Raw genomic sequence first — 13,729 nt, 5'->3', positions numbered from 1 at the left:
ATAATAATAATAATAATAATAATAATTGGCTGTGAGGAGGCCTGGTATTGGCTGTGAGGAGGCCTGGTATTGCTGGCACCATGAGATTTCAGTGGGGGAGTCTGATCCAGTGTGTGATTGGTTCTTGCTGGCACCATGAGATTTCAGTGGGGGAGTCTGATCCAGTGTGTGATGGGTTCTTGCTGGCACCATGAGATTTCAGTGGGGGAGTCTGATCCAGTGTGTGATGGGTTCTTGCTGGCACCATGAGATTTCAGCGGGGGAGTCTGATCCAGTGTGTGATTGGTTCTTGCTGGCACCATGAGATTTTGGTGGGGGGAGTCTGATCCATTGTGTGATGGGTTCTTGCTGGCACCATGAGATTTCAGCGGGGGAGTCTGATCCAGTGTGTGATGGGTTCTTGCTGGCACCATGAGATTTTGGTGGGGGGAGTCTGATCCAGTGTGTGATGGGTTCTTGCTGGCACCATGAGATTTCAGTGGGGGAGTCTGATCCAGTGTGTGATGGGTTCTTGTTGGCACCATGAGATTTCAGTGTGGGAGTCTGATCCGGTGTGTGATGGGGTCGGTGATGTGGATGCATGTCCAATAGGGCCCCCAAACAGATTCCTTCGAGATCTGGGCTGTATTATAACCCAGCTGAATAAGCTAGTGAATTATTCCACTGTGCCCCTAGTTGTGTGTATTAGCTGTCTGGCGAATTCCACCACGTTTCCAATATAGAAGCCCCACACCTGGAAGTGTGAAACAATGAGCATCTCTGTATTCAAGATCATGTGCTGGTAACTTGTAAACTTGTTTGAGTCAGAATGTGTGTGAATCATTTGAATGAGTTTGAAAACCTGACCGCACGCGCTAGCTGTGCCTCGGCTTTATTGCTGGTGGTTAAAATAGGAAATCCTAGTTGGCTTATGCTGCCTTCTGAAATTCTTGTGGTTCCTAAACAAGACAGTAATTCAATTACGAGTTTCAAGCCATCTGTTCTCTGTAGTACAATCCTCTGCCTCTGTTCAGTGTAAAAGAAACAAATCACCAACTGTAGCTTGCGAAGCAAGTGAGTCTGTTAGCCCTGGGTTAACAAAATATTACATGCAATAAAGTAAAACCATTGCATTTATTTTAAAACAAAAGTTTGCTTTTTAGCAAGTTGTTGAAAGATCCCATTGATTCTATATGAAACACTTCAGCAGGCTGCACACAAACACCATAGTCTAGTTGTTCCAGATGACCGCTTCCACAGTGTGTACCTTGCTATTCTTTCTCTATATCAAGATCTGGATTGGATTGCATTGCAAGGCTGCTTTGAAAATCCAGCTCCACTCCCATGGTTTAGACAAGCTGTGCAGTGAGATCAAAGAAGGGTTCAAGACTACAGCGTTCAATTGGGTTTGATTACACGACTGCAGGGAACTGATGCTTGTGACCCCCCCACCCCCCCACAAAATATAAACCAATAAGTGTGATCCCTTTGTGCATCTCTAATGTATGTAAACAGGACTGGGCTCTCGGGGGAACCCTCTTGGAAAACCCTGCGGTCGGAAGCTCTTCATCATTTTGCACAAGTTCATGGGAAAGAAGCAGCTTTGTGCTTCACAAGAAACACACTTCCCACCTCTTGACTGGTAACAAGTCCTTGAAGCACCGTTAGCATGTGATCAGGGAATCTGGATTTGAGAAAGACTCGAAGGAATTTTCACTGGAAGAGTCACATGCTTTAAGCCCTGACACCGACTGTGCGTAGTAATCTGTAATTGCTAGGATCAATGTGGGTGGTGTATGCAATCATTTTGGACAGTTTTGGCTTTTTACATGTCAGTGTTTGATATGTTTTACTTGTTTTGGTATTGAAATACATAATTCATTGAGGAGTAAAGTACAATAGCTGTTGTTTTAGAGCCAGTGAATAACCGGCATAAGCATTCGCTCAGTCATGTTTGCTAAAGTTTTAATACATGCTCTATACTATAGGCCCGTGCAAACAGAATATTATCCATTTGTTGTTGGTTTTCTTCTTTTTTTTTTTATCAATTCAGAATTGGAGCATGACATGAATTCCCATTGCTCTGAGACGGCATGCTGAAGTTCATGTTCCTGTTTTCCTGAATTCCCATTGCTCTGAGACGGCATGCTGAAGTTCATGTTCCTGTTTTCCTGAATTCCCATTGCTCTGAGACGGCATGCTGAAGTTCATGTTCCTGTTTTCCTGAATTCCCATTGCTCTGAGATGGCATGCTGAAGTTCATGTTCCTGTTTTCTTGAATTCCCATTGCTCTGAGACGGCATGCTGAAGTTCATGTTCCTGTTTTCTTGAATTCCCATTGCTCTGAGACGGCATGCTGAAGTTCATGTTCCTGTTTTCCTGAATTCCCATTGCTCTGAGACGGCATGCTGAAGTACATGTTCCTGTTTTCCTGAATTCCCATTGCTCTGAGACGGCATGCTGAAGTACATGTTCCTGTTTTCCTGAATTCCCATTGCTCTGAGACGGCATGCTGAAGTTCATGTTCCTGTTTTCTTGAATTCCCATTGCTCTGAGACGGCATGCTGAAGTTCATGTTCCTGTTTTCTTGAATTCCCATTGCTCTGAGACGGCATGCTGAAGTTCATGTTCCTGTTTTCCTGAATTCCCATTGCTCTGAGACGGCATGCTGAAGTTCATGTTCCTGTTTTCCTGAATTCCCATTGCTCTGAGACGGCATGCTGAAGTTCATGTTCCTGTTTTCCTGAATTCCCATTGCTCTGAGACGGCATGCTGAAGTTCATGTTCCTGTTTTCTTGAATTCCCATTGCTCTGAGACAGCATGCTGAAGTTCATGTTCCTGTTTTCTTGAATTCCCATTGCTCTGAGACGGCATGCTGAAGTTCATGTTCCTGTTTTCTTGAATTCCAGCTCAGCAGAGGAGATGCCAAGTTTTGAAAACTGAACTCTCATGTTTCAAGGAAATGCTAAGAACCCTAACATTTTAAAATCTAAAACTATACTTTTTCATTCCGTTTACAAATGGCATGGAGATGTTTGACAGACATCTGGAAATCTGCGCCTGGTCAATGTGTATGAATTGGATGTGACCACACAATTACATTGGGACAGACGGCTTTAAAAAAGAAAAGAAAGTGTGGCTGCAGATTGTATCAGAGAAGAATTTAGAAACGAGTACAAGGCGTAAGCAATCAGATAAAAACCATGCAGTTAGAAATGAAAATGATAGTGTATGGGATCATATGCAGACTGGTCAAAATCCCCTAGTCTGCAATATATGCAACTCTATGTTGCCATGTGACTTGCTAGACCTACACAAACTGAGGAGGTTGTGTGCAACTATTCAGCAACAGTCCTGGGAAAGCTGAATGATGTACTTGACTTCTCAAGGGGCATGATAGTGGATGCCCGTGCAGCCAGGTCATCCTGCAACACATTGGCAGCTGCTGCATCATCCAGCGTGTCCGTCAAGATAGTCCCGGGGTTCCTGGAATGTGATGGATCACAAGAGCGGTCCCAATCCCAGGAACCTGCACTGGACAGCAAGCATCTGTCTCCACTTCGACATGTGCTGGGAGCTGCAAGGTGTGGAGATGCGAGACCATTTACAGCCAGTCAGTGTAGACTGACAATGACGTAATTGTGTGTGAAATATAGCGATGAACAGCATGCACTGATTAATGCTCTGTTTTGTGTCTTACTATTTTTTACATTTTGTTCAGGGAGTGAATGCTTAAAGTCTAGTTGTGCCTGGGATGAGATTCACCAAGATATTGTTTAATGTTTAATGTCTGTTGGTGGTTTCCTATGAATATTAGGTTTTTTATGTATTTGTGTTTTTTATATTGAAAGTAAAAGTTGGTCCGGGGGATAGTCTGTAGTGCAATTCACAGCCGCTGCTTTTCTCTGCCTCCTTTTATCTTCCTCTGACTCTCTTGTAAAGTCTTAGATATTCTGCTCACACAGTGTTGAGATGAAGAAAGGGGGTGGAGTGGCTAAATGAAGGCTGTTTTTCTTTTTTTGTAGATGATGGATGGCGTTGCGAGCCAGCTTGTAAAAAGATTAACTCATTTTCTGCCTTTGTCTGACTCTTTTCTGAAAGGAAAATCTTTTTTCCCAATGCTCCAAGGCAATTTTTTATTTCACCGTGCCTAAAAAAAGCCAAGCTCTCGTCCCGGAGAAATTGTTCTTGGATATTAGTTAGTGCCGTTGTTTCAGTTCTTAGACAGAAGAGCAGCAGTTTGCAAAGCAGGGATCGGTTACTACAGGGTTTATAATCTCCTCCTTTTCTCTTTGACGGCTCCAGGTTTAGTTCTACACCCAGCAGTGGACAGCTCTACTACTTGGCAAGGGAAGATCTGAAGGGCAGCTCCAGGTGTAATGGGCATTGGGGTTCTGCATTAATTCAATTCAGTTTTATTTTTATATAGCGCCTTTTGCAACAGGTCGCCACAAAGCACTTTACAAAGACAAAAACAATCCATATTACTGAACAACAGCAAGCATTTAAAAAAGAACAGAATAGAAACAAAACAGAATATATACGCTGTGTTGTAAAAATATGATTTTAATCTAGATAAAAAAATAATAATAATAAAATAAATAAACAGTGGGAACAACATGGGGGCAAGAGGATAGCAGCTCACCTGGATGAAAATGCCAGGCAATAGAAATGGGTTTTTAGTCTAGACTTGAAGACATTGACTGAATGGGCTTCTCTAATTGTGATGGGCAAGTTGTTCCATAATTTAGGTGCCATATAACTAAAATATCTACCAGCTGAAGTTTTTTTCTGAATAATAGGTACAGACAGTAGGCCAGCATCCAGTGATCGGAGTGGGCGATTGGGGACATAGTGTTCCAAAAGGTCTTTAAGGTGTGGAGATGCGAGACCATTTACAGCCTTATAAGTAAGCAGCAACACCTTCAAATCTATTCAAAAACTAACCGGTAGCCAATGCAAAGATGCCAGCACCGGGGTGATGTGCTCTCGCCTCTTGACCCGAGTTAAAGTTCTAGCTGCAGCATTTTGTACAAGTTGAAGGCAAGAAATAATGTTGTGGTTCTTATCCTGAGACTTTGCCAGGATCCAGTGTCCATAAACTAAGAGCCTCTGGTTGTGCCCCTCCCCCTGCATGCCTGTTAATGGCCTCTCCCTTTTCCCCACCAAAGCTAGAAATTCCACTGCATTCAATGGAGCTCAAACACCAGACATGCTAAATGGGGGTGGTAATTCCTGTAGCATGAGCTGTGTGGTTTGGGCCATGTGAAAACGTCTGTGTCTGCTTTGGTAGCGTTTCCTTTTGAAGGGTCACTTTAATTGTAATATCCTTTGTTTCGTCATTCATCTGTTAGAGCGGATGGAAAGGGCTTGCTTTCCTTTCTGCTTTCATAATAAAATAAACAATAATAAAACTACAACCAATAATAGATCTTCTATTTATCATGGTGTCAGTCTTGGATGTCACATCTTTGCCACTAGATGCAATCCCTGATTTCACAAGCTGTAGAGATGAAATTGAATCTTACAAGCACCATGCTGCTGAAAGTGACAAAAATGTCAATATTGTTGATTTCTGGGTGAGGTCTGAAATCAGATTCCCAAACATGGCAAAAATTGCACGCTGCTTTTTGTCAATTCCACCAAACTCCGTGGATGCAGAACGAGCAGTTTCCGCAGATGGACAGGTTTTTACACCACAAAGACAAACCATGAGTGTTGAAACTGCAACAAGATGCACGATGCTGGCCTTCAACAAATAACTAGTTTTCTGCTCACGGGCCAGATAATTTAGCGTGTGTGTGAGCGTGCTTGCGTGCGTGTGCGTGTGCGTGTGTGCGCACAACACGCTAGAGGGATAAAAAGTCGCATACGATTTCTTCTTGTTTTTCCTGTTCTTGTTCTTCGGATTATTTTGTACAGGTTGATTCGCTCAAGTAGCACGATGTTATGTGGTTTAAAACATCATACATAATTTAGTGTGTGTAAAGAAAAACACAAAGTTTCCGTTTTGTCACTTGCACTTAACCCTGTTTTTAACATTTTGTTTTTCAAAGTCAGCATAACGCTATACAACTTAGTCTGTTTAATTACTGTATGAACATAGCCTAAGTTTGAAACGTTTACAAAACTCAACAATGTTGCCTAATTTGTCATTCAAACTTGTTTTGTTTTAATCAGTTTTGCCTGCTTGTTACATTTGTTTGTTACATTTTAAAAGATTGTTTTAAATGTTACAATGTAAATGTTGACTCAGTAGCTACCATTAAATGTTAATGTTTCAACCTTGGTGATTTTCTTTTGATGCGTTATTAATTTTAGGCAACTTAAAATAGAAACTTTAAAAAAATGGCACTTCCGTGACAATCCGTGAAATGTATTTTTTTATTGTCATTCATGAATTTTTTGGAAAAAGTACCGTGAATTTTCCGTGGCCCTATTGATAACACATGGGTACTGTACAGCACATGGGTACTGGATAAATGAATCACTGCTCCCCCTAGTGGCTGCTCATCACACTGCAGGGCTGCAATGCTGTTTGGCGCAGGGCAGTCTTTTTATTAACCCTTTACATACTGGTGCCCCCGGAGGCTATGGCGGGGCTTGTATTTGCAGTTGTAACGTCAATAAAGCTGCATGAAAACAGATCCCGTTGACTTCAGAAGTAGCTCAGGTTTATCCAGGTTTGATGAAGGGTAGAGCAGGGGACTGAAAGTGTAGAGAGCGAACACCCGAGCATTACTTCCTTGCACACTTGAAAGAAGTTTGTGTCACAAAGGTGCTTTATTAAATTCAGAACTCTGATGAACTTTTCTCCCAAGAACACAAGGTGAGGTATGTAGTTTCCCAATACTAAGTGCACTCTGTCTGTCTTTCAATTCCCTTTTGGTGGCTCAGTATATTGCACACTTGACTCGGGATCATTTACTTACAGGCTTTAACATTATTCTATTATGGACCCGAAGCTCTAACCTGCTCCTAGGGTTGTGCTTTTGTGGCCCCACACAATCTAGAACCAACCTGAGGTGTTGTACTTAATAAAATAAATAAAACCAGAGAGGAAGAGAAGGGGGTACTGAGCTAAATACCTTGGTCTGACTTCACTGGCTCTGCCACAAGAGCAAACCCTGAATTAAATCGTGACTATAGCTGTGCAAGGAGACTGGCTGCAGTATTCTAATTGCGGTACGGTACTGTTGTGGCTGTCCACGAAGACTGTTTACTTTAAAACACACACATACCAGCTTCCTTTCCCGAGCACAGGTTGCCTAAGGAACAAGAAAACGGTCTTGCTTTTGTTTTCAGCGCGCTTAACTCTTTCAAAGGCAGCCTGAGCCTCATTTGTTAATGTAGCACGGAGCCCTGGGAAGCAGGGTAAATCACTTTGACAGCAGCAGTGCTCGTCTCGGTTAAACTGCGCTGGATTAAGAGGAAGCGTGATCACTGACGGATGCTGTAGGAATGTGAGGTGAACACCACAAGGAGGGAGAGCTGTGTGAAGGAATGGTTAAAGCCATAGCTGTCTGGAATGAAAAGTTAACGGTTTGTTTATTAAGTGCAGTTCTTTGTTGCAGTCTCCGTTCTGTCCCGCATTGCTTTTGCTTTGACTGTGTCAGTGTGTGTGAAAGTCTTCCCGCTCTCTCTCCACCTGGTCCCTCCACTTTCTCCTCCAGTGTGACACGCTGCTGATGCAGTGCCGGTAAGTGCTGATCAGTTTTATGCTCCTTTTGTTAACCTGCATTCATAGCTGCTCCTGCAATTGGTTGAACAGAGTTATCAGGCCTCTGCAATTCTTTCGGTTTCTTGTGTGTTGGAACAGATGGGTTTTCCCCCCACTTCTCTAAAGCAGAACTATTTTGATTTGTATCACAAATGTAATTTCAGGACTTTCTTTGTTTGCTGGCTTTCCTTTGTTCAGAAGCTGTGTGGCGGCAGAAAAAAAAGGAAAGTGGTTTTGTCTATCAGGAGAGAAGCTGAAGCTGATTTGATCTAACAGTGATGTACAGAAGTGAGATCTCCTTACAGAAATATCTGAAACCAAGCCTAATTGATCAGATTGATGTATTTTATTTTTCATTTAATTTTACTCGCTTATGTATCTTTGCTTTGAATTTCTCTTTGTATTTTGGAGATAGTGGTGCTGCTTTATAGATAAAACAAAGACGTCAAAATGTATATAAATACATAACTCACATTTTTGATAATGCACCTTTTATTTAGAGATGTTTTTGTTTTTTGATTTATATGTATTTATCTAAGAATGTAGCCATGCATACCGTTTCACATTTTGAATAGATATATTCAGTGTGTGTGACTACATGCTTGCTTTGTTTCTGTCAATGTGATGTTTCACGTGTGCAGACAACGTAGGGGTTCAAGTCAGGATCAGCTCTGCAGCTGCTTAATTCAGAAAGCAGTCTGGTGCCTGAAATGATATTCACTGACAGACGATATTCACTGAATCAGAATGGACAGACAGTGAGGGTTGAAGCAGCTAGAGCTGTTTGCTTTTATTGACCTATTCCATTCCATTTGATCAAACTAAAATAGGGTGTTGGCAGGAAAGCCCAGCGCAGTTCAAAAAGCCGTGGAAAGTGTTTGTTTCAGATACCTGCTTGATGGGATCGAAGAGGGTCAGGCGCATGTTGTATTCTTAGTTGTGCCTGGCCAGTCTCCTGCTGCACCTTTTAAAACCTGTTTGAGTGTGTGCCGTAAACACCACAATTCACAGTCATGGTAGTTTATAGGATGTTCTAGTTTTCTTTTTGTTCTGGAAGTAGTATGGATGCTATATTGTATATTGAAACCTAACCTGAAAACGCCGTCGTTTCTCTAAATTAAGATTCAGCTGAGTATGTGGCATTCCTTTTCATTCTTCCCAATTGGTGCAATACTTGTATTACTTGTATTGTAACGCTTGAAATGTTTTTGCTTACGATTGTAAGTCGCCCTGGATAAGGGTGTCTGCTAAGAAATAAATAAAAAAATAAAAAAAATAAATACATTGTCTGATTCCATCACAATAATATATAATGCTCTTAATGTATTTTGTGTTTCTATACTTTCTCTGTCTCTTTTTTTATTAAACTTATATTTTCTAAATACACTGAAAGACCAGCAAGCAGAACTGTAGAAGTGGATTTCCATTTACTAGATATGTGTCTGCCTTTTAATATAGTTTCAGGGAAGTAAAAAAATAACAAAACTTTTTTTTTTGCACAAGATGATTTGAGAGGAAAATATGTTGACTGAAAGGATGGTGCAGCTGTAGTGTGCCTATTTCAAATTCTGTTTTCACTACTCAGGCTAAAGTGGCATCATTAGCTTTGGCAAATGATCATGATGTCATTGTGGTCCAGTTATGGTGCATTAGTGTCCCTTTTAACTGTGGCTAAACTGCACCTATTCATTTGTAAAAGAGAGGGGCCACTGGCAGATACTTGGCAAGGCGCACAGAAGGGCTATTCAGTTCTAAGAAATTGGACTAATAGGAACGAATGGGGAAACGACGAGGGGATCCTGAAATAGTTTGTAAAGTTTTGGTTTGAATGGTCGATCAGGTGGATCCTGATAACACTGGTGTGTCTTCTTGTGAGCCAGGTTTCAATGGGCTGTGTGTACCTGAAGTAACGCAGCAGCAGCAACAGCCTGTTTAGTTTGGATACAGAGGGTGTTTGTGGTAGTCTGGGTCTCGCTCTCCAGTGGTGAAACTGCTCTGACTTCCACTGTGTTCAGGAGATCATGTGTTCGTGTGCCACTGAAGGCTCACTGTTCCACTTCATTTTCTTTGGATGGACTCAACTTGCCATATTCTTGGCTGCACTTACTGTTCTTCTGTGAGGGGAGGGGTTCATCTACAAGTTATTTGGCCTTGTGTTTTCTAGGTGCAAGTAAACCATTGAGCTGTCTGTCGGATATATTGATGTATGCAGTTGGCCACAGTGGTTCACCTTGGTCTTCTGGAGGGCTAATATCTTCTCCTAAGAACCTTAAAAAGGTATCGAGTTCAATGGGATTTTTTCTCCTCCTCCTCCTCCTCTTCTGCTGTGTAAGAAGGATAATGTGCTGAAACCCCAGCGGTCTTCACTCGAGGAGTTTCGGTGATGAAGCTGTTTTCGCTTCTTGTTGTCACCGGGGAGTTTCAGCTCCTGATCCGCAGATGAAGATGACAATGTCTAACAGCCTTGGGATTTGCTTAAAGAGCACACAGCATGGATTTGCACACTGTAGCATCTTCCACACGATGCTGCTTTCCACTGTCCCACTACCTGCACTTTTAATGAAGAAACTGCCACAAAAACAAGCGCCCCCTGCAGGAAAGGACAGGCATTCAAAGCGGTGCCACACCAAGCAGGCCCCCCCCCCCCACCCCCGGCTGTCTCTGTGCTCGGCTTTGTAGAGCTGTCAGGAGTCACCATTGCAGGCTCATTGTCTGCTTTCAAAAGCCTGCATTTTATGGGTCACTACCTGACCGCATTAAAAGTTGTTGTTGTTGATTTCAGTGTTTGCGCGGCTCCAAACCTAAAATTAAATGTTTACTGACAAATCCTCTTGCGCAGCTTTCACATCGAAGTTTGGTTGGTTGATTAGCCTGGCTGGAACCGTTATTCATTATTTATTTTTGCAGATGTGCACTATGCCTATTGAGGCAAACAATTTGCACTCAATGCAAAACAAGATTTAATAGAGATGCAGGGTCCAGACTCTTTGATCTGTCATCCCAATCTAATAGAAACTGGAGGAAAAAAAGTTTGTACATAATTGGGATTTGAGCTGCTGTCCAGAGAACAATACAGTAATGAACGGATCCCTTCCCTGGCAAGCTTGAATCCTATTGCACGGACCCACAGTTTATCTCGCTTGACCATTTGAAAACTCTATTAAAGGGGCCTTCATGTAGGTAGGGGGGATTAAACTGGGGTACAGATTGATTTACATATTCATGGAAACTGGGAGTGCTGTTTTACATTTTACAAAAATATCAGTGGCAGAGACTGGGGGCAAATTTAATTTAAAAAACTGACCTGTAGAAAAGAAGCACATTCCTCCTTCCTTCAACCAGTCTGTTTCTCTCGTTGTATTCCATTCCAGCTGTTGATTCAGAGTAGGGACCCGAGGAGAAAGTCGAAGGAGCGATGAATGGACATTATTGAAACCACTGAGAGTCATCTGAAGGACTGATCACTTTGAGTTGTTTCCTGTCTTGTTTTGTATGGACAAAGCCTTACACTTGCTCCAGGTATGATTTACTAGAATTCTTCCTTTGCCCTTTCACTGCCATCTGCTCTCAATCTTTGTCATTTTTGTATTTGAATTGATCCTTGCTTGTGCAAGGTGACAAATCTATTTATTTAGGCATTTTTAGGACCTGACAGCTTAACATAACTGTTGATGGGCCTGGGATGACTTTAGATGCTTCAGACGCCTGCAGATGCTGTTTTTAACCCCCTGAAAAGGAGCAAGCTTCTTTCCAAAGGGATCGGTGCATTTTCCACTTTGTGGCCCGCAGTATTCTGGAGAAAACATTTTTACAATCTGCATCACAAAGCACATGTTCCCAGGATGGGTACATCTCAATACTGTAGCACTAACACAGAGACTCAAATAGTCTATACTCAATAAAATATAACAGTAAAATTATACATTAATGCAGTAACACTTAACATGGTGTCTCTAATTACTGTGTATTTACATGGTCATTACAGCGTTGTTATGCATAGTTACAATGTACTTAATGTGTCAGTCTTTTTGCACCATATATGTAAGTACACAATTGAATCAGAGAAGGGTTAGGGTGTGATTTACACATTAAATACATTGTAACTATGTATAATAACATTGTAATTATGTGAGACACTTGATGTAAAGTGTTACCATTAATTCCAAAAAGTTACCTCACCATTCTTTGTATATAAATATAGTACAAGTATATATAAATACATTAAAGGCTGCACTAATAAATAAGCCACACATCCACCCTGCACTATTTAAAACGATGCGGGTGGCATCTGAACACAACATCCCTCCTGAGGGAGATGGCTCAGAATGGACACGAGGGTTAAAGCACACTGACCAATCAGAACAGAACGCCAGCATGTCCTGTATCTGAACACAACATCCCTCCTGAGGGAGAGGGCTCAGAATGGACACGAGGGTTAAAGCACACTGACCAATCAGAACAGAACGCCAGCAGGCCCTGTATCTGAACACAACATCCCTCCTGAGGGAGAGGACTCAGAATGGACACAAGGGTTAAAGCACACTGACCAATCAGAACAGAACGCCAGCAGGCCCTGTATCTGAACACAACATCCCTCCTGAGGGAGAGGACTCAGAATGGACACAAGGGTTAAAGCACACTGACCAATCAGAACAGAACGCCAGCAGGCCCTGTATCTGAACACAACATCCCTCCTGAGGGAGAGGGCTCAGAATGGACACGAGGGTTAAAGCACACTGACCAATCAGAACAGAACGCCAGCAGGCCCTGTATCTGAACACAACATCCCTCCTGAGGGAGAGGACTCAGAATGGACACAAGGGTTAAAGCACACTGACCAATCAGAACAGAACGCCAGCAGGCCCTGTATCTGAACACAACATCCCTCCTGAGGGAGAGGGCTCAGAATGGACACGAGGGTTAAAGCACACTGACCAATCAGAACAGAACGCCAGCAGGTCCTGTCTGTACTGCTTTGAGGATTGAGGGGGTTAGGATTAGGGTTAGGGGGTAGTCACAGCCTGATGGAGGCTAATGAATTGCTAAGCAGTTTTCTAATGTATCATTATTGTTATGTGAGCTCAGTAACACTGTCACAGTTTGATAAACCCTTCTCAGTTTTCAGTGACTTTTTTAATGTAAACGTGATCCCTTTTTAAGAGGATGTGTACTTTTTTCTTTATGGAATGTGTGAGACTGTGCCAAAACCAAATGTATGGTATTCCAAAGAGAGTTGGGCTGTGTAATAAATTAACTCCTTTCTGCATTAAAAAGGATAGCTTTAAAGTTATTTGTTTGATAGTTGAATCATCTTTGGAGACTTTTTGGATGTTGTTCAAATGTTTTATGCTGTGTCCCTCGCAATGATAAATGTCTTCAGCTCAGCAACGCTGGAACTGTTCTGCTGTATTTGCCCTCACACATGTGCATCAGCAGACCAGTAGGATTCAGCTTGGTTGTCAGATTGTGGTTCCTGATGAATGTAAATGATGATTTTTATAAAAATGATCTTGCTGTCCTTTCCCTTAGCCATGGGCATTTCATCATTTGATTCATTAAACTGTTGTGCAATAATGTCAAGAAGGTGGCTTTGTAATGGGTGTAACTAAAAGGAGATGGTTAGGCTAAGAGATTAAGGGGGTTGGCATTTTGATGACAACCCACACTGTTGGCTTTTTCCCACTACCAAGCTGCATTGCCCATCTCCTTTTAAGCCATTATACAGCACCACCAACACCTAAGCATATACACCAACACCACCTGCTGGACAGGCTGAACATTACACCACAAACAGTGTAATCAGTTGTTCTTCCTTTAGCTGTGCTGGTTTTTTTGTGAGTTTTCTGCATGTTTGCCCTTGTGAGGATTTCCATATGTAATTGTAATAAAAACATGTTTCCACTCCACAAAGCTGTGTTAATGTCCTCTTAAAAGTTCAAGCTGAAAAATGATTCCCAGTCTAAATTGTGATGCAGATCAGTATTCGGTAGCTCCGGGCCATGCAGTATACATCATGGATGATGTGGAGG

General features: G+C 42.1%; 1 protein-coding gene across 1 annotated transcript in view; it reads left to right on the top strand.

Moving 5' to 3' along the window:
• The window catches only part of LOC117412131 (semaphorin-5B-like), a 78,444-nt gene that overhangs the window by 11,450 nt on the left and 53,265 nt on the right, over nucleotides 1-13,729 (top strand). Inside the window, 1 exon segment of the mRNA XM_059031335.1 lies at nucleotides 11,072-11,219. The gene's annotated coding sequence lies outside the window, so the exon portion shown is untranslated.

This window comes from Acipenser ruthenus, chromosome 10, assembly GCF_902713425.1.
Source record: "Acipenser ruthenus chromosome 10, fAciRut3.2 maternal haplotype, whole genome shotgun sequence".
In the NCBI taxonomy this organism is placed as follows: Eukaryota; Metazoa; Chordata; class Actinopteri; order Acipenseriformes; family Acipenseridae; genus Acipenser; species Acipenser ruthenus.
This window is presented reverse-complemented; position numbering and strand designations above follow the sequence as displayed.